This window comes from Barbus barbus (assembly GCF_936440315.1).
Source record: "Barbus barbus genome assembly, chromosome: 47".
Lineage (NCBI taxonomy): Eukaryota > Metazoa > Chordata > Actinopteri > Cypriniformes > Cyprinidae > Barbus > Barbus barbus.
The window spans coordinates 19,152,963-19,178,931 of record NC_136725.1 but is presented as its reverse complement, the minus strand read 5'-3'; the positions used below and the strand labels follow the sequence as shown (position 1 = coordinate 19,178,931).

The 25,969-nt window shown below is 38.8% G+C and overlaps 1 long non-coding RNA gene across 1 annotated transcript in view; it reads right to left on the bottom strand.

Annotated features, from left to right (window-relative positions):
* Positions 1-1,031: 1,031 nt before the first annotated feature.
* The window catches only part of LOC306866153, a 527,798-nt gene continuing 502,860 nt past the window's right edge, over positions 1,032-25,969 (bottom strand). The window contains exons 2-4 of the long non-coding RNA XR_013783926.1: positions 16,446-16,696; positions 16,083-16,148; positions 1,032-1,777 (exon numbers count right to left, since the gene is read on the bottom strand). This is a non-coding gene — a long non-coding RNA (uncharacterized lncRNA). The remainder of the gene's footprint in view (positions 1,778-16,082; positions 16,149-16,445; positions 16,697-25,969) is intronic.

Here is a 25,969-nt window from a genome sequence, read left to right as displayed (position 1 = left end):
AGAATGAAGCACAGAACATTTGCAAATACATCTGTAATATGCTGCAGCATCCATACAGTGGATACACACAGTTCAGTTGAATTTTACAAGAAAGCCCCAACACTCAGACTACCTCAGGAGGAGGTGCGAGTACAGTTTACTCCTGGATTTTAGTGCAGTTCACTTAAAACACACTCTGGGAAAACAAAGCACTCTGTGTACACATTCATTTTACGTAAACAGCATCTGAAAACCTCTATGGATGGCTGTACTGTACAGTGAGGTTGAAATTAGATTATTTTTTTTTTAAGTAATTTTGCATTACCTCTGTACCTCTAATTACATATTTCATTTAAAATAAATGCAATATTTGTATATTATTATTTTATTATCTGTCCTGTCCTGTTACTGTCTTTCTGTTGCACTGTGGAGCTTCTGTCACTACAACAAATTCCTTGTATGTGTAAACAAACCTGGCCAATAAAGCTCATTCTGATTCTGAAGATCAAGAAGAGATGCTTTTAGGCCAATGTTTTATTATTCTGCTATTCAAATTTAATTAAGTTGATATGCTAAACTGGCCAGTCTCATCTGCACTGTAACAGTGTAATGCAATATTAATAATACATTATCCATTCTATATTATTATACTCTTAAAGCTGACTGAGCTGACCTCGGTTGCAGTTCATTCACATCAAGTAACGTTAAAGAAGTAAACATCAAGTAAAAAACACATTTAAAAGTTCAGAATATTACATTTAACCCATCTTAAAGTAGACTAACAAAGCGTATATAATATTCCCCAAAGCTGCTCTCAAAGACAATGTGCATGGTCAGAATAAAACTCAGTGGCCATTTAAACAACAAATTAAATGACGTTATTAGCAAAAATGCAGAACGCGTTACAAGCAGATTATATTAATTTCTGTCATATAAATGTTCATTTTGCGCTTTTGAATGCTTATGAATCGCGCACATGGCCTGTGTTATGTCTATTAGCATATGTTAGACTAATGAATCAATATATAAATCGTAATACTTTATTTACTTACCTAATTAGCCGCTGCTGTCACTTGTCCATATGTAGATTGCGCGTGCTCCTGGAGAGACCCCGCCTCCACAGCGCGTGAGCGTGATTAACCAATCACAAGGCAGCCCGCGTTTTCCGAGGCGTCTCCGCCCATTGAGGTGGTAATGTGTATAAATCAGCAGTAACAGATCCTGCCGATAGGAGGCGGAGTGCCACACACTCCAACACACCAGAAAACTGGTTCACGTACTTAAAGGAACATTCCCCAAAAAAGAAGGAGGTTGTTGCTGAGGCTCAAAAATATGAATCTACATTGCTTGAATTACGAGGACATGTCCTATGTCCCCATAATCCCAAATGTCCTTATAATGCTGGTATGTAAACTGGTGAAATGTCCTTGTAATCCACCAAAACCAACACACACACACACACACAAAGCTTAGCTATTACATTGTTAAAACATACAATTTTATTGATCTCAAAAATAAAACATCAAAATCTAACAGGTTTATAAATGGCATCCACATAAATTATTATTAGTTTTACATTCAGTAACTGCTCAGCATCACATGTTGAAGAACTCAGTAAAGTGCAGTGCATAATCAAGCGTCTGGCTGTTGTTTGCTCAGAGTGGTTCTTGCAGAAAAATAATACAGTCGTCTGTATTAATAGGTGTTCAACTGTTCTTCTCCAGTTTTCCAGCTGCTCTCCCAGTTAGCAGCACTGAGCTCTATTCTCTGTGTGCATGAGAGAGTTCTTCCTCATGGCCTATAACAGAGGAGCATACAACAGTGTAAACAGAAAAAATACAAATACACATTACATCTTAAGATCACAAACAATACTGACATTGAAAGCTTTAGAAATTAGCCAGCCTAATTAGTATTCAGAAACTATGTAAAGACTAATTTATTGAAAGTATAGATATGAACCCTTATGAGTATCTATATTGTTTCTATAATTTAAAACACAGCTACGTAATCCATTATACATTAATAACACAACTACAGGCTAAATTTGTGAACAACATTGACATTGGCTTGAAAAGCCTGAACCTTTAGCCAAGACTTGAACTCAGGTCACTTTGTGCACAGCTGTAGCATATGTCAGAACGTGGGCCACAAGGCTATTGCTCCGACGTAACAGCTCATTTTCATCATTTATATTGTCTATGGATCATTACATTTCTTACAGATATAAAGTGGCACTGTATTTGAAGTGTGAATTTTTCAGTTCAAGTTTGTTTGTATAGCGCTTTTCAAGATACAAATCGCTGCAAAGCAGCTTTGCAGAAAATTAAGTTTTGATTATATTTAGTAGTAGCTTATCAGTGGTGACTATGTCAAGCTGATGTACAGGTGCATCTCAATAAAATAAAATGTCGTGAAAAAGTAAATTTTTTTCTTGTAACATTTCAAAAAGTGAAACTTTCATATATTTTAGATTCATTACATGTAAAGTAAAACATTTAAAAAAAAAAAAATTAATTTTGAGGATTAGAGCTTACAGCTGATGAAAGTCAAAAATCAGTTTCTCAAAATATTAGAATATTTACATTTGAGTTTCAGTTAATGACCATCCCTACAGTATAAATTCCGAGTATCTCTTGTTCTTTGAAACCACAATAATGGGGAAGATTGCTGACTTTGAAGACGAACATTGACGCCCTCCACAAAGAGTGTAAGTCACAGAGGGTCATTACTGAAAGGTGTGGCTGTTCAAGGAGTGCTGTATCAAAGCATATTAAATGCAAAGTTGACTGGAAGGAAGAAATTGGGTAGGAAAAGGTGCACAAGCAACAGGGATGACCGCAAGCTTGAGAATACTGTCAAGCAAAGCTGATTCAAACACTTGTGAGAGCTTCACAAGGAGTGGACTGAAGCTGGAGTCGGTGCATCAAGAGTCTCCACGCTCAGACGTCTTCAGGAAAGGGTTTACCAAGCCACTTCTGAACCAGAGACAATGTCAGAAGCGTCTTATCTGGGCTGTGGAGAAAAAGAACTGGACTGTTGCCCAGTGGTCCAAAGTCCTCTTTTCAGATGAAAGTAAATTTTGCATTTCATTTGTAAATCAAGGTCCCAGAGTCTGGAGTAAGAGTGGAGAGGCACAGAATCCATGTTGCTTGAAGTCCAGTGTGAAGTTTCCACAGTCAGTGATGATTTGGGCTGCCATGTCATCTGCTGGTGTTGGTCCACTGTGTTTTCTGAAGTCCACAGTCAACGCAGCCATCTACCAGGAGATTTTAGAGCACTTCATGCTTTCTTCTGCTGAGAAGCTTTATGGAGAAGCTGATTTCATTTTCCAGCAGGACTTGGCACCTGCCCACACTGCCAAAGGTACCAAAAGCTGGTTCAATGACCATGGTGTTACTGTGCTTGATTGGCCAGCAAACTTGCCTGACCTGAACCCCATAGAGAATCTATGGGGTATTGTCAAGAGGAAGATGAGAGACACCAGACCCAACAATGCAGATGAGCTGAAGGCCACTGTCAAAGAAACCTGATGGGCTTGCCACGCCGAATTGAGGCAGTAATTAAAGCAAAAGGAGCCCCTACCAAGTATTGAGTGCATATACAGTAAAAGAACATACTTTCCAGAAGGCCAACAATTCACTAAAAAAGTTTTTTTTATTAGCCTTATGAAGTATTCTAATTTGTTGAGATTAATTGTGAATTGGTGGGTTTTTGTTAAATGTGAGCCTAAATCATCACAATTAAAAGAACCAAAGACTTAAACTACAAACCCGATTCCAAAAAAGTTGGGACACTGTACAAATTGTGAATAAAAACCGAATGCAATGATTATTAATTAAACTGAGAAAATGTATAATTTTAAGGGAAAAACAAGTTGATTTTAAATTATTATTATTATTATTTCATGGCATCAACATCTCAAAAAAGTTGGGACAAGGCCATGTTTACCACTAGTGGCATCCCCTCTTCTTTTTATAACAGTCTGCAAACGTCTGGGGACTGAGGAGACAAGTTGCTCAAGTTTAGGAATAGGAATGTTGTCCCATTCTTGTCTAATACAGGCTTCTAGTTGCTCAACTGTCTTAGGTATTCTTTGTCGCATCTTCCTCTTTATGATGCGCCAAATGTTTTCTATGGGTGAAAGATGATGTAGATGATGATAACTTCAAACTCTTTGCAATTTTTCTCTGAGAAAATCCTTTCTGATATTGCTCCACTATTTTTCGCCGCAGCATTGGGGGAATTGGTGATCCTCTTCCCATCTTGACTTCTGAGAGACACTGCCACTCTGAGAGGCTCTTTTTATACCCAATCATGTTGCCAATTGACCTAGTAAGTTGCAAATAAGCTGTTCCTTATATGTACATTTAACTTTTCCGGCCTCTTATTGCTACCTGTCCCAACTTTTTTGGAATGTGTAGCTCTCATGAAATCCAAAATGAGCCAATATTTGGCATGACATTTCAAAATGTCTCACTTTCAACATTTTATGTGTTATCTATATTCTATTGTGAATAAAATATAAGTTCATGAGATTAAGTTTATGAGTAAATTATTGCATTCCTTTTTATTCACAATTTGTACAGTGTCCCAACGTTTTTGGAATCGGGTTTGTACTTCAGTTTGTGTGCATTGAATTTATTTAATACACGAGTTTCACAATTTTAGTTGAATTACTGAAATAAATGTACTTTTCCACCACATTCTAATTTATTGAGATGCACCTGTACATGTGGCAGAGATGTACCGTAAAAATCAATTAAAGACGTAATCAAACAGACGATGAACACTAACAGCAATGATTATAAGTTTTAATCAAACTTTTCTCAGAATTGTGAGATAAAAAGTTGCAATTGTCAAATTCTGACAGGAAAAATGTCAGCTCACAATTCTGACATTTTCTTGCAACTGTGTGTTTATGCATTACAATTCTGAGGAAAGGAAGAAAAAAAAGAATTGAGAATTATATCAGGGTGTCTACTACAGACCTTTTTAATACCACCTTTTGTGAAATTTAAGACTAAACCTGTGATGGAAATACACATTATATTACATGCATGTGTGATATTTAATGTTAAAAGAAAACTAAATATCCTCCTGAACCCCAAGCATAGCATTTTGTTCACTGTAATGAACAAAGACTTACAGCATGTAAACAGGCAAACACAACAAATAAACAGGGAAAGAAATTAAATATCAATATTCCCATGAAATATTAGATATTCTAATGAAAATGTTGCTAATTACTACTCCCATTATTACTACTACTATCTCCACTTCTTTTTTCATTTATTTATAGCTATTTTACACACATAATGCATAACATAAGAGTATATCAATTCATTATGTTTTATCTTTCATAACAGTTGAGAATCATCTTTATACAAAGTTTGGTTAACAAAAATCCTGAAACATAAAAATCGATTGATTGATTCCGTCAAAAATGGTTTTTGCCAATACATGTCTTTTGAACAACACATAAAATGTCCCCTAAAAGCCTAATTTCACAAAACCTTTTTCCCCTGGTTATCAGGAGGATATTATCACTGTCAAAATGCTATCCATTATTACCATACAATGAACTTTTCATATCAGCAGACAATATCCCATACAAAATATCCTCACAAAAGCACTGCATCACCAAGATTTTTGGTGGTATAAACATAAGAAGCTATATTTTCATCAGTGCTCTATCAGCTTTTACATGCTTAAATCTTATTTTTTTATATTTACCCCAAGATGTTATTTACCTTAATAAAGGCCAATTTTTTTTTAACATTAATAAATGTATGCATCATCTTTAATGTCTAATAATTAGTTAACAAAACAAAAAAAAAAACAAATCAGAAAATCAAAATGCACTATAGCGCTGTTGCCAATCAAATAAAATTTACAGTGCAAAATTACAACTGCAATAACATTTTGAATAGGCCTATAGAAAAAAGATATGCTGAGGAAAAAGCATACTTTTAAATACACTAAACCGCAAGTAGATGATGTTAATTTGCTTATTAATTTAACCGATTGGTTGGTTCAAAGCGCTGTACTAAAACAATGCGGAGTGTTTCTTGGAGAATGTGAAATACTTCTGCTGTCATCTTTCTTTGGAACTATTTTCATTGGTGAAACAGAACAAACCAGTCAATATTGTGTTTAAAATTTACTTGTTTGTTGAACTAAAATCATGAAAATATTGAGCAAAATAGCTCCCTTGTCATGGTATGTTACTTAAATATATTAAACATGTACAATTTTTACCTCTGTATGTTTCGGTTTCTGTGAATTTCTTTATGAGTGCCGTTACACATTTCAAGCCTCAACAACAGCTGTTTGCGTTGAATGTAATAAAATCAAAAGAATCATTTTAACCCACGGCCACCGGTGAAATCCGAGAGCTCTCTGACTCTCCATAGACAGCAATGGTACTACCACTGCAGTCAAGGCACAGAAACATAGTAAGGACGTCGTTAAAATGGTCAGTGATTCAATCATAATTTTACGAAGCTACGAGAATACTTTTTGTACCCCCCCACCAAAAAAAAAAAAAAAAACGATTTTATTCAACAATTCTTCTCCTCCTTGTGTTCCAAAGATGAACGAAGGTCTTACGGGTTTGGAACGACATTAGGGTGAGTAATTAATGACCGAATTTTCATTTTTGGATGAGCTATCCTTTTAAAGCTCTATAGGAGGAGTTAAGAGTTGAAAATTTCAGTCTCTAAAGAAAACATAATAATAATAATAATATTAAGTTTAAATAGGTTAACAATATGCAATATACAATGATATACTTTAAAGCCTTACCTAAGACTGCTATTACCAGTACATTCAATATTTGCTAAACTAACAAATCAAAAACAGTCTTAGAATTAATGCTTATTTCCCATTACCCCATTATGAATTACTGAACGATTATTAACTTTTAAGTTCAAAAGACAAAAAGTAGCAAATGTACAGTATTCATATGCATAGAACATAATATTACAGTAAAACTACAACAGGAGTTGTCAAACCTGTCCTGGAGGACCCCCTTCCCTGCACATTTTGTATGTCTCCATCATCAAACACACCTGATTCGACTCATCATCTTGTTAGTAGAGACTGCAAGAACTAAACCGGGTGTGTCTGATAAGGGAGACATACAAAATATGCAGGGCTGGAGGTCCTCCAGGACAGGGTTGAAAACCACTGCACTACAGTATAGGGAACATATTCTCTATTAACTACAATTTTTGCCTTAATTAACTCCCAATTTACTGCTTATTAATAGTTGGTAAGGTAGTTTTTGTAGCATTTAAATTTAGGTATTGGGTAGGATATAGGGATGTAGAATAAGGTCATGCAGAATAAGGCATTAATATGTGCTTATAATATACTAGTAATATGCAAGTGTTACCGGCCTCAGACCTAGGGGATATCTGGGCCAGTAGCAAAGGATACACAGGCGTTATGCACTGTGGATCGGTGAATAAACTGTGAAAAACACAAGAGGACAGAAGTTACGTCTTTCCACAGCGGCAGTCAGTTTATTACTGAGCCCGCCGACCAGGGGGGAAATAAACCTCTCACGTCTTCCACGAGCGCCTGATGCGCCATCTATTGGCATGGCGGTATAATGCCACAAAGATACACTGCTCTACCTCAACTAGAAAAGCTGTCACCTTGCAAAAATAATAAAAAAAAACAGGTATGCACATAATACACATATATGGGGGGGGGGGGGGTCACTGTTGAACTCATAAATGGCATTTTCTCAACCCATTACACTCTCCCCTGCTTTAAGAGATGTCTCCGTACATCTAAAACTAACTAGTTAGATAATTACAGTTGTCACAAAAGGTGAACTACTAGGTTGCTGTTCCTGCTATGAAGGTGCATATTTTGGAATGTCAAGTGACTTCTATTCTTTCGTGACTTTTTTTTTTCTTTCTTAGAATGCCCATACTGCTGGCAGTGGGTAGTGGTGTATGTCAGGTAATACAGGGTAAGTCTGGACTGGATAAAGTACACAAGCATGCATCGCATTAGCTCCTGGTCTCCAAGCTTGGTATGTAGGTTGGCCCATCTGATTGTATGTAAACACCTCCTTTGGCTTTACTGCACGTGTAGACCTGCGCAGGATGACATCTTCCTCATCTCTTCTCCTAGCTATGCAGTCATCCAATTGTTCTTGAGGTTCCACAGATGGCAACGGGTTAGCCGGCGCTTGTGCTGGTTCTGGCATCACCAACTGGGGGTGCTGTGCATGTATCTCAAGGTTATCAGGCTCTACCCTGTGGCATACTGGGTGAAACTCTGGTGCCGCTACTCGGAGGTGACGGTGTGGTTCATCGTGAGACTGTTTGAGAATGACTTTTTTTCTTTCATATACAGGTACTGGTCTGGGGTTACAGGCATATCCTTCTTCATCCCCGGAATCACTGGCTTCATTCTCCAAGGTATCAGACATTTGAGACCTGCTGTTCATATGGTGTCGTTTCTGTCTTTGCTGTTTCCGTGTCTGATTGTCTTGACCATCATGTTCAAGTGGCAGATCGTTCACAGGCAAAAGGAGATTGCGGTGCAGAACACGGAGGGTGCGGTCACCATTTTCAGCTTGAATTTGATATACAGGACTGTCTCCCATCCTCTCAACCACACGGTGAACTTTGTTCTCCCAGTAAGGACGGAGTTTACCGGGCCCGCCTCTCTCTGATAGGTTGCGGACAAGCACGCGATCACCTGGCTGAAGCACAATTCCTCTGACGCCACGGTCGTAGTATTTTTTTCCTTTTGTAGAGCAACTCTTACTGTTTTCAGAGGCGATCTTATATGCCTCCTGCATCCGGGAAGCCCACTTCTGCACATATTCCTGATGGGTCTCAGTCTGTGACTCAGGTTCGAGGTTAAAAAGCAAATCAACGGGTAAACGTGGGGCTCTTCCAAAGAGGAGAAAAAATGGTGAGTAGCCCGTGGCTTCATGCCTCGAACAATTATATGCATGGACTATGTGTGGTAAGTGGTCTTTCCATTCAGATTTCTTTTCCTCTGATAGCGTTCGGAGCATTTGAAGCAGTGTTCTATTCAGACGCTCAACGGGGTTCCCCTGCGGGTGATAGGGGGTCGTTCGAGAATGAGTAATACCAGCCAGTTGCTGAAGTCGTTGGAACAAGTTATTCTCGAACTCCCGGCCCTGATCATGATGAAGCTTTTGTGGATACCCGAAGCGTGGTATAAAGTCGTAGAAAATCTTTTCTGCGGCTGTTTTGCCCGATTTGTTCCGTGTTGGGTAGGCCTGGGCAAAGCGGGTGAAGTGATCTATGAGAACTAAGATATATTCGTAACCTCCCTTACTTGGTTCAAGATGGAGATAGTCAACTGACAGTAGCTCAAATGGGACACTAGTTGTGATTGAGCCCATTGGTGCCTTTTCAGGAACAGTGGGTCGCTTTTTCTTGATGCATGGGCATTGGCGGATGACATAATCTTCTATGTCACGCTGCATGAAAGGCCAATAAAATCTTTGCCTTGCCAGGTGGATGACTTTGTCAGCCCCGACATGCCCCATGTCATCATGAAGGTGTTTAAGTGCAAGAGATTTAAGAGAGTTAGGGAGAACCAGTTGTCTATATTGTCCTGTCTGTCTGTATAAGATTCCCTTATCAAGTCTAAGTTTGTTCCATTCGTGTATCAGTCGTCGTGTGGTTGATCCCATGTGTCTCTTGTCTCTGTCACCGGGGTTCCATCCTCTCTCTTTCCAAGTAATTACCTCACCGATGGAAGTATCTTCCTTTTGGGCCGATTGAATGTCTTCAGAAGGAAACATGGGTGTACTGGCAGTAAGAAGATCATCATCACTGTAACCCAGCTGAAGGGCCGCAACCCATGGTACTTCTTTCTCTTTCTTTGCCTTATCTCCCTGCCATACGGCAGAAATAACATCCGGAGGTAAAGCCTCGGAGTATTCTCGGATGTGGTCCTGAAGCTTCAACGGGAACCGTGATAGGGTGTCGGCATCGGTGTTAGACTTGCCTGGTCTGTATTTTATGGTGAAGTGGAAGTCAGCCAATTCTCCCACCCACCGATGCCCAACAGCACTCAACTTGGCGGTGCTCAGGATATAGGTAAGGGGATTATTATCCGTGAATACTGTGAACGTGGGGGCATAGTAGAGGTAATCGCGAAATTTATCGCAGACGGCCCATTTTAGGGCGAGGAACTCAAGCTTGTTGGAATGGAGGTGATAATTCTTCTCTGCAGGCGAGAGCGACCTTGAGCCATAGGCAATTGCGCGCAGTTTACCCCCCTGTTCCTGATAGAGTACAGCCCCCAGACCCTCATTAGATGCGTCAGTGTGAAGGACAAAAGGTAAATTATAGTCTGGGTATGCCAAGATAGGAGAGGAAGTCAACATGTCAACAAGGCGGGCAACCACAGCGCTGTGTTCAGAGGTCCACTTAACTGGTGTCTTGGATGGTAACTGACCTTTTTTTAACCCCAGTTGAGTTGGCCTAGTTTTGACAGAATTCTCCCCGTTCTCGCCAGGACTCTCTTGAAGCTTGAACAGTGGGCGGGCTATTCTGGAAAAATCCTGAATGAATGATCGATAGTAGCCCAAAAAGCCCAATAGAGCTCTAACTTCTCCGACATTCTTTGGTTCTCGCTCTTTCCATTGCAGCACTGCTTCCAGGTCCTTAGGATCAACTTGAATGCCCTCACTTGTAACTAAACGCCCCACGTATCTCACCTGATGCTTAAATAATTCACACTTCTTTGGGCGTAATTTCACACCATGTTCCCGTAAGCGGCAGAAAACTCTCTCTAAGTCTTTGACGTGGTCTGGAAAGGTTTTGGAAAAACAGAGAACATCGTCTAAATATGGGCAACAGCACTCATCCCTCAGGCCATTCAGCACACCTTCCATGCACCTTTGGAAAGCTGCCGGTGCATTGGTTAGGCCAAAGGGAAGGCGGATCCACTCATACAATCCCCAAGGCGTGCTAAAAGCCGTCAACTGCCTAGAGTTCTCCTCAACAAAACCCTGGTGATATGCACTGCCTTGGTCCAATATGGAAAACCATGAGTAACCTCCCAGATTATCCAATAGATCCTGAATACGTGGAAGGGGGGTGGCGATCTGGGATCGTTTTACTATTTAGTCCACGGAAGTCCACACAAAGACGTAGGCTCATATCTTTTTTTCTTACGCAAACCACGGGAGAGGAGTAAGGTGACATGGACTTCTGAATCCACCCGTGATCAAGCAGCTTTTGTACATATTCCTTTACCTCTCGATACAAGGGCTTTGGAACCGCATTGTAGGACTTTTGGACTGGTGTATCATCTCTTAAGCAAATTTTGAGTTGCAGGTCAGGGATGCAACCAATATCCGTGTCATCCCTAGCAAATACATCAGACTGCTCAAAAAGCATCTCTTTGACTATTTTCTGTTCATCCTCAGCCAGATGTGACAAGTCAACTGGAGGGTGCCATTTATCTTTATTTGTCTGCACAGAAGGATTCCTATTTTTTTTTAGGTTTTGCAGATAATCAGTCCTTAACTGAACTGAGCATGATTGGGGAGTATCATGGCTTTTGAACTCAGGAATGTCAGTGGATTGTTGGATGGGTTTAAGATCAACGACATCTTCGAGTGTGCCCAGAACTGTCCTCTGTGGCAGGTGGACAGCATGTTTAGTGGAGTTCTGGACTGGAACTTTGACACATTTTGACAATCCCCCAGGAACATCCACTAACGCTGGGAACAGCTCTAAACCATCAATGCAATCATTCTCCACAATAGGCTGAAACAGCATTGTCCCACCACTTGACCACCCTCGAATCCGACACTTAACTTCCCGAATCTGTCCAGCGGGTATTGTTTCACCTTTCTTACCAGTGCGGACATTGTGCTGTGACGTCTCAGCCAGAGTTATCTGCTGGAGAGCCAACACTAATGCTTCTACAGTAGATGCACTGATGCCTAAAGCTTCTTCCAGAATAGTAGAAACATCAATTTGTTCGTCCTGACAGGTATTTTTTTTTATGATCTCTGCTATGACATTGCTACCTAAAACAGGACAGCTACAGTTTCGACTGATTAAAAGTGGGACTCTGATAGACATGTGTCCATGATTCTGGCTACCGATCTGGAGGTAAACTTCAGCCCAACCTTCAAGAGGTACCTCAGTGCCATTAACTGCAGTTATCTCCAGTGACTGACTAGTGAAGAGAGATTCAAGAGGCTGTATTTTGACAGTAGGCAATTCTCTCTCCATCCACGACTTCCCTACCATTGTCACCTGAGCCCCGGAATCCAGCAACATTTGAAGAGGTACACCATTAATCGAAGTCAAAATCATACACCGCCTGCCAATAAGCTGAGCTACTCGTTGATTTGGGTCCACCTGACATCGTAGTTTTGATTGTGGATGTCTTGAGATTTTGGCTTTTATCTGGGGCCCAGAACTGATTGAGGTCACAGGCTGCCCCTCTCCAGCGACCTCTTCCCGTTTCCCGACAGCTTACGTTGAAGACAGCCAATAGCCCTATGACCAGCTTGTCCACAAATAAAACAGTGTGAACAGTTCATATTGCCTTTCTGGACACAATCGTGACACTTCCCTTTTGCCTCAGCTGCTGGTTGAGAACGAGTAATAGATGTACTGTTGTCTAGTGATTTCATAGCCTCAGCAGATGTTGTCAGATGGACTAGATGCTTAGTTAATGAGGACACTTGGGCTGTCAGTTCCTTGATAGCATCACGATTAGCCTGTAATTCGGAGTCAACTTTTGTTTGTCTCTTTTGGTCAGTTGGCTCACCTGAGTCATGTTGAGCTGAATTCAGAGTCACTGATCTTGTTTTAGCTACTGTGATCAGTCGTTTTAAACGTCCCTCTTCCTCTGATGTAGACTTAGTCACCTGTTCCAATAGAAAGTCGTCACTAACTTGTATGTCTGAAAGGAAAGGTTTAAGATCATGTCGTACATAGCTGTTTTTCTCATTCAAACCCTGGTAAATGGTATGAAGGAAAGTGCCCTGAACCAATTTTTTGTCATAGCTGAAATCAACACCTGGTTGCTGGGACTCAAAAAGAACTCGTTGCTTTAGCCCCATAACCCTGTACAGAAACTGTTGTGGACTTTCTCTGTCTTGCTGCCTAGCATTACTCAGTTCTTGGAAAAGCTCAGTTACGTTTTTGTCCCTGATATGTGACCGCAGAAATCTCTTTAAACCTTCTACAGTAAGGTCTTCCTTATTACTCAGCATCTCCCTGAAAGTACCTGGTTTGGTTATCTTCAGGACAGTTCTGATTATTTCTGACTCGCTAAAACCTTCCTGCAACCCCTCATCCATTTGTTTACTCAAACTGTTGTAAGAGATATCAGAACCTGCATCAGAGATTTGACCACCATGTAACTTAAATTCTCTGCGTGGTAACAAAGCTGAAACATCAGACAATCTTACAACATGATCAGAAATGTTAGAGGATGAGTTCATCCTACCCAAAGCAGCAGCACCGATGTGGCTGGGCATACCAGCCATTGATGGGGTGTCTCGTCCCTGAAACGACCGCATGCGAGTGTCTCTGTGCATATGTAATGGTTGGGTGTGAGTGTCTCTGTCCATATGTAATGGTTGGGTGTGAGTGTCTCTGTCCATATGTAATGGTTGGGTGTGAGTGTCTCTGTCCATATGTAATGGTTGTGTATGAACTTCATCATCATCGGTTGGAGTGTGACCATGTGTTGGTGAATCTCCCATCAACACCGGTGCAACATTACCAGGTTCAGCGGCTCTGGTGCCTGAAGCTGATAGCACATCCTTGAGTAGATCAAAAAGGAGAAGAAGTTGACTCATGCCCTCATCTTCCGCAGCTTTTAGTTTCTCACTTCTGATGTAGTCGACAATCAGGTCATACCATGCTGCAGATCTAAGTGAACCTGAACTGTAAGTTTCATGGCCATCATCTATCGAACTTGCGACAGTCTGCAGCTGAACAAGACTCAAATCTGAAAGTTTCTTTTGGATCTCGAAGACCAGTACCCGGCGTTGGCTTAAGGTAGTCATCTTGATGCATCACCTGTGGCAGTTGTTCTCTGGATGACACTTGACACAGCAGTCTTCCCTGAAACACTGGGCACAGGCTCCCACCGTTGAAATGACACTCTCCCCAGGCGAGATGTGCTGGATCCCGGACGAGCCCCCAATTGTTACCGGCCTCAGACCTAGGGGATATCTGGGCCAGTAGCAAAGGATACACAGGCGTTATGCACTGTGGATCGGTGAATAAACTGTGAAAAACACAAGAGGACAGAAGTTACGTCTTTCCACAGCGGCAGTCAGTTTATTACTGCAATAATTTCTCTTTAAATTCCAAGAAGAATTCAACACTCTCAAAGTGCATTTTGTGAAATACAATTTAAACAGCAAATCCATTAGTACACTTGATAAGTCTGCAAAATATACATTTGATCATAATATAGTATACACTTGTGTAAGAAAATATATATATACATATAAGTTGATATAAAGATACATAGATATATACTGAGAATTTGAGATACATTTCTAATAATAATCATAGTTTACACTGACAGTGCAAAAAGAGTATCAAAATGCAAACACCAATTATCAAGATACCAGAAAGTCTTAAAGACCAGATTTCACAAGAAAAATACTTTAGATTTCATTGCACTTGAAATATTAATTCGGTATAATTCTTTTCTTGGATTACATTTTACTCATACACGCGCACACTGAAACAACGCACGTGCTGAACAGTCAAAATGGCGACTGAACCGAGGATACAACATACACGAAGAAACGTAATTCTTAAAACACTCTGAACCAATGTAACATGGCATAAACTCAATATTTCAGTCTGATAACATATTTTTCTAATCTCAGTCAACATAAATCAGGCCTGAAACACGATTTAACTCACTCTTCAGCCCTTTTTTTATAATCCTCAGTGAATTAAAACACTTTTTTTTAGATTAGATACACTTCAAAACTCACTCAAACTCTTTGTATTACACATTTCGATTTGCACAAATACAATGAAATGAACATTTTAATGGAATATATTCATACCTGTGAAAAACACAAGAGGACAGAAGTTACGTCTTTCCACAGCGGCAGTCAGTTTATTACTGAGCCCGCCGACCAGGGGGGAAATAAACCTCTCACGTCTTCCACGAGCGCCTGATGCGCCATCTTCTTCTTCTTCTTCTTCTCAAGTTTAATGGCGGTTGGCAAACCAAACTTAAATGGTGCATTCCCGCCACCTACTGGATTGGAGTGTGGATAACGTTATGGTAGTAGTGACCTAAATCCTGTTACTTAAATGAGTGTCTTTTAAGAAATTAAATACTTCTTCATATATTTTAAATTGCTTTGGGCCATTACCTAATAATGCTTTGATAGAAAAAACTTCCATTTCCATTTCTCTTAACGCTTGAAATAATTTAAATCTTTCTCTTGCATAAGCCTCACATTTTAATAATACATGTTCTACTGTTTCCATATTTTCGGAACTACATTTTTCACAATACCCAGTCTGGTGTTTCCCAATCCTGACCATACTTTGATTTAGTAGACAATGGCCAATGCGCATTCTTGAAATTATAACATCCTTCCTCCTATTTCCAAAGTTTCTTCTTTCAAAACCAACTGTTCCTTGAATTTTGTATAAATGTCGACCCTTATTTCCACTGTCCCACTCCTTCTGCCATTTCTTCCTAATTTCCTTTGCTATTATACTTTTTATCTCAGTCTTACTCAATGCAATTTTAATATCAACTTCTTGAAATTTTATGGCCTGTTTTGATGCGCCATCTATTGGCATGGCGGTATAATGCCACAAAGATACACTGCTCTACCTCAACTAGAAAAGCTGTCACCTTGCAAAAATAATAAAAAAAAACAGGTATGCACATAATACACATATATGGGGGGGGGGGGGGGGGGGGGGGGGGTCACTGTTGAACTCATAAATGGCATTTTCTCAACCCATTACACAAGCTAATAAGCAACTAGTTAAAAGTGAGAGTTGAACTCTACAATAAAGTGTTACCAATATTAATGTCACCAAGAAAGTAGAAACGGATTACAGTACCTTTGTTGTAAAAGGAGATATTTTATTGCTTCATCAGTGTTCATCTTCAAGCAGGCAGTTTGGGTTCTGGATGAAAACAAATCTAACGTTAGTTGTTATTCAAAAGCAGCATTACACCCCAAATTAATGCAACTGTCACATAGTACTGAATGTGCATGTGAAACAAAGGTATAAAGATAAAAAAAATCATGTCATTCTCGATTGAAACTGATTTTTGTTTGTGTAAATACGTAAAGGATAAAAAAGAAATACGTAAACTGAAAAATACATTAATAAACGTACAGTCCAGTAATTATTGTGGAAGGGAGAGTTCCGCTGACCGCTGATACAGGTTTGTTGTGTGGTCCACACACTGTAACTCACCAGCGAGTAAAACATCCTCCAGCACCTCTGTGTCCGATTCCGCCGCGTTTGAATGTGAAAGACTCCGAGTCCGTACTCACTTAGTTCCGTCAGATAACACCATCCCGACCACGAACATTTTACTCCAATTTCTTCAACAACCGTTCGGGCGGCTCGTCGATTTCAAATGTTCTTACGTCACGAGAAAAGTACGCAGTGATTGGTGGTTTTAAACGGCAATCTACCGTGGCCCAATCAGCGCTTCTCGTCTCCTGTAGGGGATGAAAGTAACACCTTTTTTTCTCTCTCTCTCTCTTTCAAAATCACTTATACAGAAATACTAACTTCAAACATAACTCACAACACACACACACAAAAAAAAAAATACCTATAACAAATATACATCATGTAAGATAAAGCATTACATTTTACAAATAACATTTTTTAATTTGAGAGATGTTTTTATACATTTCTTGTTTCTAGTAACTGAAGTCAGTGAGTCATAAAATATATTAAGTTCTTTACAAAAAAACTTAAAAGAGGGACTAATAGACGTAATTTTTGCTTTATGTATATGAAACTTCCCAAGAAGAATTATCACCTTTAAAGTGTTGTCAGCTACCTCTGATCCAGTAAAAGTAACACTTTTTGTTTGAGCATCGGTAACTCAGTGGTTGTTTGTGCTAGATCTCTCAAACTTTGATATATCGTAGCCCATTTGTCTACTACAAATAAAACTTACTTGCATGTGTACTGCATAATCCCAGATTGTGTGCGTTAATGTCAAATACAAAGCGTTCCGTTGTTTCAACCTACCCCTCTGGGTGAGTTGTAACACAGGCTGGGGATAGATGTAACAGTGTGAAGTAATTTGCTGAAATAAGACCCACACTTCCAGTTTATGTAAAAACTTGATTGAAGAACAAAGAATAATCAGTTCTGAATAAAGTGAATCATTTAAAGTGACAAAAACATTATACTGTATTGAGTGTATTCCTTTTAGGACTTTAAATTTAGCACAGAAACAAACTGTGTGTGTGTGTGTGTGTGCTGCAGTCACTAGCTGTGTTGCCATCTACTTACTTTATGTGAATTTTGGAATGTCATATGAAAAAAAAAATGCTGGATGGAAATGTCAAGATGTGCATAAATTCTAAACGTGCACAAAAAAACAAACAAACAAATGTATATGCTCATTTGAGGCGGATAGTGTTTTTATCCAGTAAGAAGATAAGCACATAAACTATGATGGAAACACATTTTATATAAATCCCTTGATGTGCAACAAAAACCTCACATGACATTGCCTCAACAGAGGACGTGACTGGATAAATGGACTCATTGGAATCATAAGGAGTTGGTTGTAACATTTTTAATGAACTGTTACAACTATCCCCACCCCAAGCAGTCATAACATAGTTAACTGTTTTATCATTTGGGTTTTAAGTTAGCATGAATGCAAAGTATCAAATTAAACTAAACAGCTACTTTAAGTTTTGTAAGTCAAATAATTGTATCTACAACATAATGATTACTAGGCAAAAAATAATCTTAATGAAAAAAAATGGAAAGAAAAAAATATCTATAATGTTGCTCACATTCACATTCACATGCCACTTCTTCTGTAACATTAAAAATGTGAATGGAGTGTATGATATTGATGACATCACCACAGCTCCTTTCTGACTTGTCAGACTGACAGTGTTTCAACTAACCCCATGTTACAACACTCCCCGGTCTCCCTTAAACACATTTGCAACAGTTCAAAACTGCAGCCAAATGCCAGACTTGTTCTTCCTTTTGTAATCAGCTGACTTCTGCTGACCACTCAAGGCAGAAGCCATTTTAATGCATCTTTGATGAATTTGATCACAAAAATGGTTTTCTGTATAGTGTGTTTTGGGACACGTTCCATTAGGATTTATTGGTTTTAACAAGCCACCAATAGGAGACCAATTACCAGTAGAGACCAACAGGAACCATTACAGTTTCCATTAAAACCAGTCGAATTACCATTATAACCAGTAAAACCATTACAAATTCTATGATGATTTCTATTGGTTTTTTTCAACATTCCCCAAATATCCTCAAAATATTGTGAGCTTTTGTTAACACATATCATGAGATTTTGTCATCTCAGGCAATAATATCCTCAAAACATTTTATGAATGTTGTTTTGACTCCTTTGTAATTGTGCCAATGATTTATAAAAGATCATTCTACATTCTGTTCAACATCCTCAAAATGTTTCAGGCAAAATGTTCTACTTTTGTTAAAACATCACTTAACAGGTATGTTTTATTAAAAACAATTTGTCGTCTTAGTCCTCACAATGTCCTTAAAACATTTGACAAATGTTACTTTGATAATGTTCCTCCTTTGTTATTATGGAACATTGTGCCAATGTTTTATAAATGATCATTGTACAACCTTTTATCTCAACAACATCCTCAAAACATGCTCAAAATGTTGCATGTGTAATGTTCTAGCTTTGTTAACACGTCACATTACAAGAAAGTTTTTTTCAAGAATATTTTGTCATCTCAGGCCTCAGTGATATCCTCATAACATTTTCTTAATGTGGCTGAGAGAATATTCTTCCTCTATTATTATGGAACATTGTGCCAATATTTTATTGCGAACATTGTATAATCAGTTCTCTCAACAACATCCTCAAAATGTTGCCAGTAAAATGTTCTAAACTGAACCAAATTGGGTTCTTTGACTTTTAACAATAGCAGAACCCTTTTTGGTTCTAAATAGAACTCTTTTTTAATAAGGTTCCGTAAAGAACTGTGCTTTGACAAGTTTTATAAGACCTGGTGTTACAATTTATTTCCAATTAATCAGTAAATATATTTAAATTATTAATATTTGTATTTACATTATTTTATATATTATTTATTAATATTAATTTTCACCCCTATATCTACCTGATTTTATAATATCTTGTGGCTTCTATTTAGGTTTTACATAAATAAATAAATAAACAAACAGCATATGTCAATATTTTTTTAATGGAAAAGTGAGGGGAAAATGACAGTGCTCAAACAACTGTTATTAGCTGAAACATTAATAAATACCAGTTGACACTGAACATAATATGGAATTAATGAAGACCAAGTTCAAGTGAAATATCTTCACAATGTCTTTATGTCCATCTTTATGTTTCTCTTTGCTGATGATGATGATGATGGTAGGATGTGACGGCTTCTGAAATGCACAGCTGAATTTAGAGTTATAATGTGTCCAATTTTTTATGTAAAACAATTAGAAAAAAATGGACAGTATGTGAGCCCTTTATAATGTTAAAAGAAAATTTGATATAAGGTCTTGGGATAACTTGAATGTTATTTATGACTGAGTGTTTCTGCATAAAGTAATTAAAATCATTAATGGATCATTATTTCAACATTTCTGTTAGGCCGATTTACATAGTGAAGAGAAAGTAAGTATCTTTAACTGAACAGAGCTGGTCACATAGATTTTCTGTTCAACTAAAAAGAGAAAAAGACATGATTGGCATGAAACTAGTTACAATTTGAAAGGTAAAATGTATAGAAATTTTAAGAAATTAATCATTTACCTCTTAAGAGTGTGTTGAAAGTCTGTCTTGAGCTCCAGAAAACCCGTAGCAGCTTTGATAGTTACAGATTTGAAAAACAAATGGTGGGAAAAAAGAACCCTAAACTTTAAAGCAAAGAACCGTCTCAGCAGTTAAAGTATGGTTATAAAAAGAGCTGTTTCTAGCTGTAAAGAACCTTTAAAGAACCCTATTTTTTAGAGTGTAGCTTTGTAAACACAAGAACATTCCCAAACGTTTTGTAAAAAAAAATATTACACCAGCTCAGGCCTCAATTACATCCTTATAACGTTTATCTAACGTGGCTGAGAGAATGTTCTTCCTTTGTTATCTTAAAACATTGTTCTAATGTTTTATTGACAATATTGTATAAACTGTTACCTCAACAACATCCTCAAAACATCCTCAAAATGTTGCAGGTTAAGTTCTAGCTTTATTACTACGTCATGTTACAAGAACGTTTAAAAAAAAAAACATTCCATCACTCTATGACGTTCTTATAACGTTTTCCTAATGTGTCTGAGAGAATGCTCTTCCTTTGTTGTCTTGAAACATTGTGCCAATGTTTTATTGACAACATTGTACAATCTGTTACCTCAAAAAAACATCCTCAAAATGTTGCAGGTGAAATGTTGCAGCTTTGTTATTACATCACATTATAAGAATGTTTTATAAAAAAACATTCCATCACCTCCGGCCTCAATGACATCCTTATAACATTCTCCTAATGTGGCTGAGGGAATGTTATTCCTTTGTTATCTTGAAACATTGTGCCAGTGTTTTATTGAGAAAATTGTATAATGTTACCTCAACAACATCCTCAAAATATCCTCAGAATTTTGCAAATAAAATATTCTAGCTTTGTTAATACATCACATTAAAGAAACGTTTTATAAAAAATAAATCCATCACCTCCGGCCTCAATGACATCCTTACAATGCATCCGGAAAGTATTCACAGCGCTTCACTTTTTCCACATTTTGTTATGTTACGGCCTTATTCCAAAATGGATTAAATTCATTATTTTCCTAAAAATTCTACAAACATATCCCATAATGACAACGTGAAAGAAGTTTGTTTGAAATCTTTGCAAATTTATAAAAAAATAAAAATCACATGTACATAAGTATTCACAGCCTTTGCCATGACACTCAAAATTGAGCTCAGGTGCCTCCTGTTTCCACTGATCCTCCTTGAGATGTTTCTACAACTTGATTGGAGTCCACCTGTGGTAAATTCAGTTGATTGGACATGATTTGGAAAGGCACACACCTGTCTATATAAGGTCCCACAGTTAACAGTGCATGTCAGAGCACAAACCAAGCAATGAAGTCCACGGAATTGTCTGTAGACAGGATTGCTAGAGCGGGCTGCCTGGCCAAACTGAGAGATCGGGGGAGAAGGGCCTTTTAGTCAGGGAGGTGACCAAGAACCTGATGGTCACTCTGACAGAACTCCAGCGTTTCTCTGTGGAGAGATGAGAACCTTCCAGAAGAACAACCATCTCTGCAGCACTCCACCAATCAGGCCTGTATGGTAGAGTGGCCAGACAGAAACCACTCCTCAGTGAAAGGCACATGACGGCCTGCCTGGAGTTTGCCAAAAGGCACCTGAAGGACTCTCAGACCATGAGAAACAAAATTCTCTTGTCTGATGAAACGAATGTTGAACTCCTTGGCAAGTGTCATGTCTGGAGGAAACCAGGCACCGCTCATCACCTGCCCAATACCATCCCTAAAGTGAAGCATGGTGGTGGCAGAACCATGCTGTGGGGATGTTTTTCAGCAGCAGGAACTGGGAAACTAGTCATGATCGAGGGAAAGATGAATGCAGCAATGTACAGAGACATCCTTGATGAAAACCTGGACCTAAGACTGGGGCGACGGTTCATCTTCCAACAGGACAACGACCCTAAGCACACAGCCAAGATAACAAAGGAGTGGCTACAGGACAACTCTGTGAATTCCTTGAGTGGCCCAGCCGGAGCCCAGACTTGAACCCGATTGAACATCTCTAGAGAGATCTGAAAATGGCTGTGCACCAACAGTGCACATCCAACCTGATGGAGCTTGAGAGGTCCTGCAAAGAAGAATGGGAGAAACTGTCCAAAAATAGGTGTCGAGCTTGTAGCATCATGCTCAAAAAGACTTGAGGCTTTAATTGGTGCCAAAGGTGCTTTAACAAAGTATTGAGCAAAGGCTGTGAATACCTATGTACCTTTTTTTTTTTTTTTTTTTTAAATTTGCAAAGATTTCAAAAACTTCTTTCACGTTGTCATTATGTGGTATTGTCTGTAGAATTGAGGAAAATAATGAATTTGATCCATTTTGGAATAAGGCTGTAACATAACAAAATGTGGAAAAAGTAAAGCACTGTGAAAACTTTCCGGATGCACTGTATAAAGTTCTCCTAATGTGGCTAAGAGAATGTCCTTCCTTTTGTCATCTTGAAACAATGTGCCAATGTTTTATTGATGACATTATATAATCTGTTACCTCAACAACATCCTTAAAATGTTGCAGGTCAAATGTTCTAGCTTTGTGAATACGTCACATTACAAGAACGTTTTTAAAAAATATTCCACCACCTCTAGCCTCAATGATGTTCTTATAATGTTTTGCTAACGTGGCTGAGAGAATGTTCTTTCTTTGTTATCTTGAAACATTGTAACAATGTTTTGAGCACAATATATAATCTGTTATCTCAACAACATCCTCAAAACATCCTTACAATGTTGCAGGTCAAATGTTCTAGCTTTGTTATTATGTCACATTACAAGAGCATTTTATAAAAACATTACACCATCTCAAGCCTCAATGACATCCTTATAACGTTCTCCAAATGTGTCTGAGAGAATGTTCTTCACTTGTTATCTTGAAACATTGTTACAATGTTTTCTTGACAGCAATGTATAATCTGTTACCTGAACAATATCCTTAAAACATCCTTACAATGTTGAAGGTCAAATGTTCTAGCTTTGTTGTTATGTCACATTACAAGAACGTTTTTTAAAAATATTCCACCACTTCAAGCCTCAATGATGTTCTTATAATGTTTTGCTAATGTGGCTGAGAGAATGTTCTTTCTTTGTTATCTTGAAACATTGTAACAATGTTTTACTGAGAACATTGTATAATCTGTTACCTGAACAACATCCACAAAACATCCTTAAAATGTTGCAGGTAAAATGTTCCAGCTTTGTTTACACTTAACATTATAGGAACATTATCTGAAATGAGAAACATTCTTAAAACATTTTTTGAACATTACATTCAAATGTTTTCTCTAAAACATCAACCAAACCTGTACGGAATGTTAGCCAAAGTTCTGAGAATGTTCCCTGCTAGCTGGGTGGTCACCCTAATGCAGACACACCTATAAATACTCGCGCATACATATAAACTTCCATGCAGACACACCTATAAACATTCGCACATACATATAAACTCGATGCGCGCGCATACACATCCATAAAACACTCGCGCATACAAATAAACTTCCATGCAGACACACCTATAAATACTCGCGCATACATATAAACTCGATGCGCGCGCATACACATCCATAAAACACTCGCGCATACAAATAAACTTCCATGCAGACACACCTATAAATACTCGCGCATACATATAAACTTCCATGCAGACACACCTATAAACATTCGCACATACATATAAACTCGATGCGCGCGCATACACATCCATAAAACACTCGCGCATACAAATAAACTTCCATGCAGACACACCTATAAATACTCGCGCATACATATAAACTCGATGCGCGCGCATACACATCCATAAAACACTCGCGCATACAAATAAACTTCCATGCAGACACACCTATAAATACTCGCGCATACATATAAACTTCCATGCAGACTAGGGTGACCACCCGTCCCGCATTATGCGGGACAGTCCCGAAATTGGGAGCTTTGTACCGCTTCCTGCAAGAGGTAAGGTGCGTCCCGCATTTCAATTATGTATTCTGTATGTTTTTTTTTTTTCATCCCAGAAACTGAAATACCAAAACAAGAAATACATTAAAAACTGACTGGCATTTAAAACCCCATTTGCGCAGCCCTCACGTTCTAGCTAAGAAAATAACCAACCCACACAGTCGTAGACAGGGAGTTTTCCGCAGATGACGACTGCGTGGACGGCACAAAGGATGTGCGGACCTCATCAAGGGCTCGAGCACCACCGACGGAAATGGTGGAGCGCATACGGAAAAACACGATATTCTCCTTTCATTGAAAAAAAAAAAAAACGGTTGCAGCTTTCAGACACGACTTTCTTCTCATTTTAATAGTTCATTTGAGGCGGTTTCTATGGCGTTATTTTAATGAAAAGTGTCCAGAGCGCATTCTTGTAATGCGAGAATGCAACAAATGTCTCTGTTTGCAGGATTCTCTTCACTCTCACACAAAACAGATGCGCGCTCTCTCTCAATCAGACATTAGGGCTACGTGTGCAAGCTCAAAACTTATACTCTCTCCTGGATTTAATGTTGCCAGAAGCGCAACTTGGAGTGTGGGCAATGGGCATCCATCGGCAGAAACATAAATCGGCACACAAGACAACGGATGTAATGTAAATCAGTATTTAAATAACATAACAGTAGTAAATGTATCTGTCTCACACGTGTCCCGCATTGTCCCGCAAAATCACATCTACTGTCCCGCAAAACAGATCTATTGCCAGGTGGTCACCCTAATGCAGACACACCTATAAATACTCGCGCATACATATAAACTTCCATGCAGACACACCTATAAATACTCGCGCATACATATAAACTTCCATGCAGACACACCTATAAACATTCGCACATACATATAAACTCGATGCGCGCGCATACACATCCATAAAACGCTCCCGCATACATATAAACTTCCATGCAGACACACCTATAAATAGCTACTCGCGCATACATATAAACTTCCATGCAGACACACCTATAAACATTAGCACATACATATAAACTCGATGCGCGCGCATACACATCCATAAAACACTCGCGCATACATATAAACTTCCATGCAGACACACCTATAAATAGCTACTCGCGCATACATGTAAACTTCCATGCAGACACACCTATAAACATTCGCACATACATATAAACTCGACGCACGTGCATACACATCCATAAAACACTCGCGCATACAAATAAACTTCCATGCAGACACACCTATAAATACTCGCGCATACATATAAACTTCCATGCAGACACACCTATAAACATTCGCACATACATATAAACTCGATGCGCGCGCATACACATCCATAAAACACTCCCGCATACATATAAACTTCCATGCAGACACACCTATAAATAGCTACTCGCGCATACAAATAAACTTCCATGCAGACACACCTATAAACACTCGCGCATACATATAAACTTCCATGCAGACACACCTATAAACATTCGCACATACATATAAACTCGATGCGCGCGCATACACATCCATAAAACACTTGCGCATACATATAAACTTCCATGCAGACTAGGGTGACCACCCGTCCCGCATTTTGCGGGACCGTCCCGAAATTGGGAGCTTTGTACCGCTTCCTGCAAGAGGTAAGGTGCGTCCCGCATTTCAATTATGTATTCTGTATGTTTTTTTTTTTCATCCCAGAAACTGAAATACCAAAATAAGAAATACATTAAAAACTGACTGGCATTTAAAACCCCATTTGCGCAGTCGTCATGTTCTAGCTAAGAAAATAACCAACCCACACAGTCGTAGACAGGGAGTTTTCCGCAGATGACGACTGCGTGGACGGCACAAAGGATGTGCGGACCTCATCAAGGGCTCGAGCACCACCGACGGAAATGGTGGAGCGCACACGGAAAAACACAATATTCTCCTTTCATTGAAAAAAAAAAAAAACGGTTGCAGCTTTCAGACACGACTTTCTTCTCATTTTAATAGTTCATTTGAGGCGGTTTCTATGGC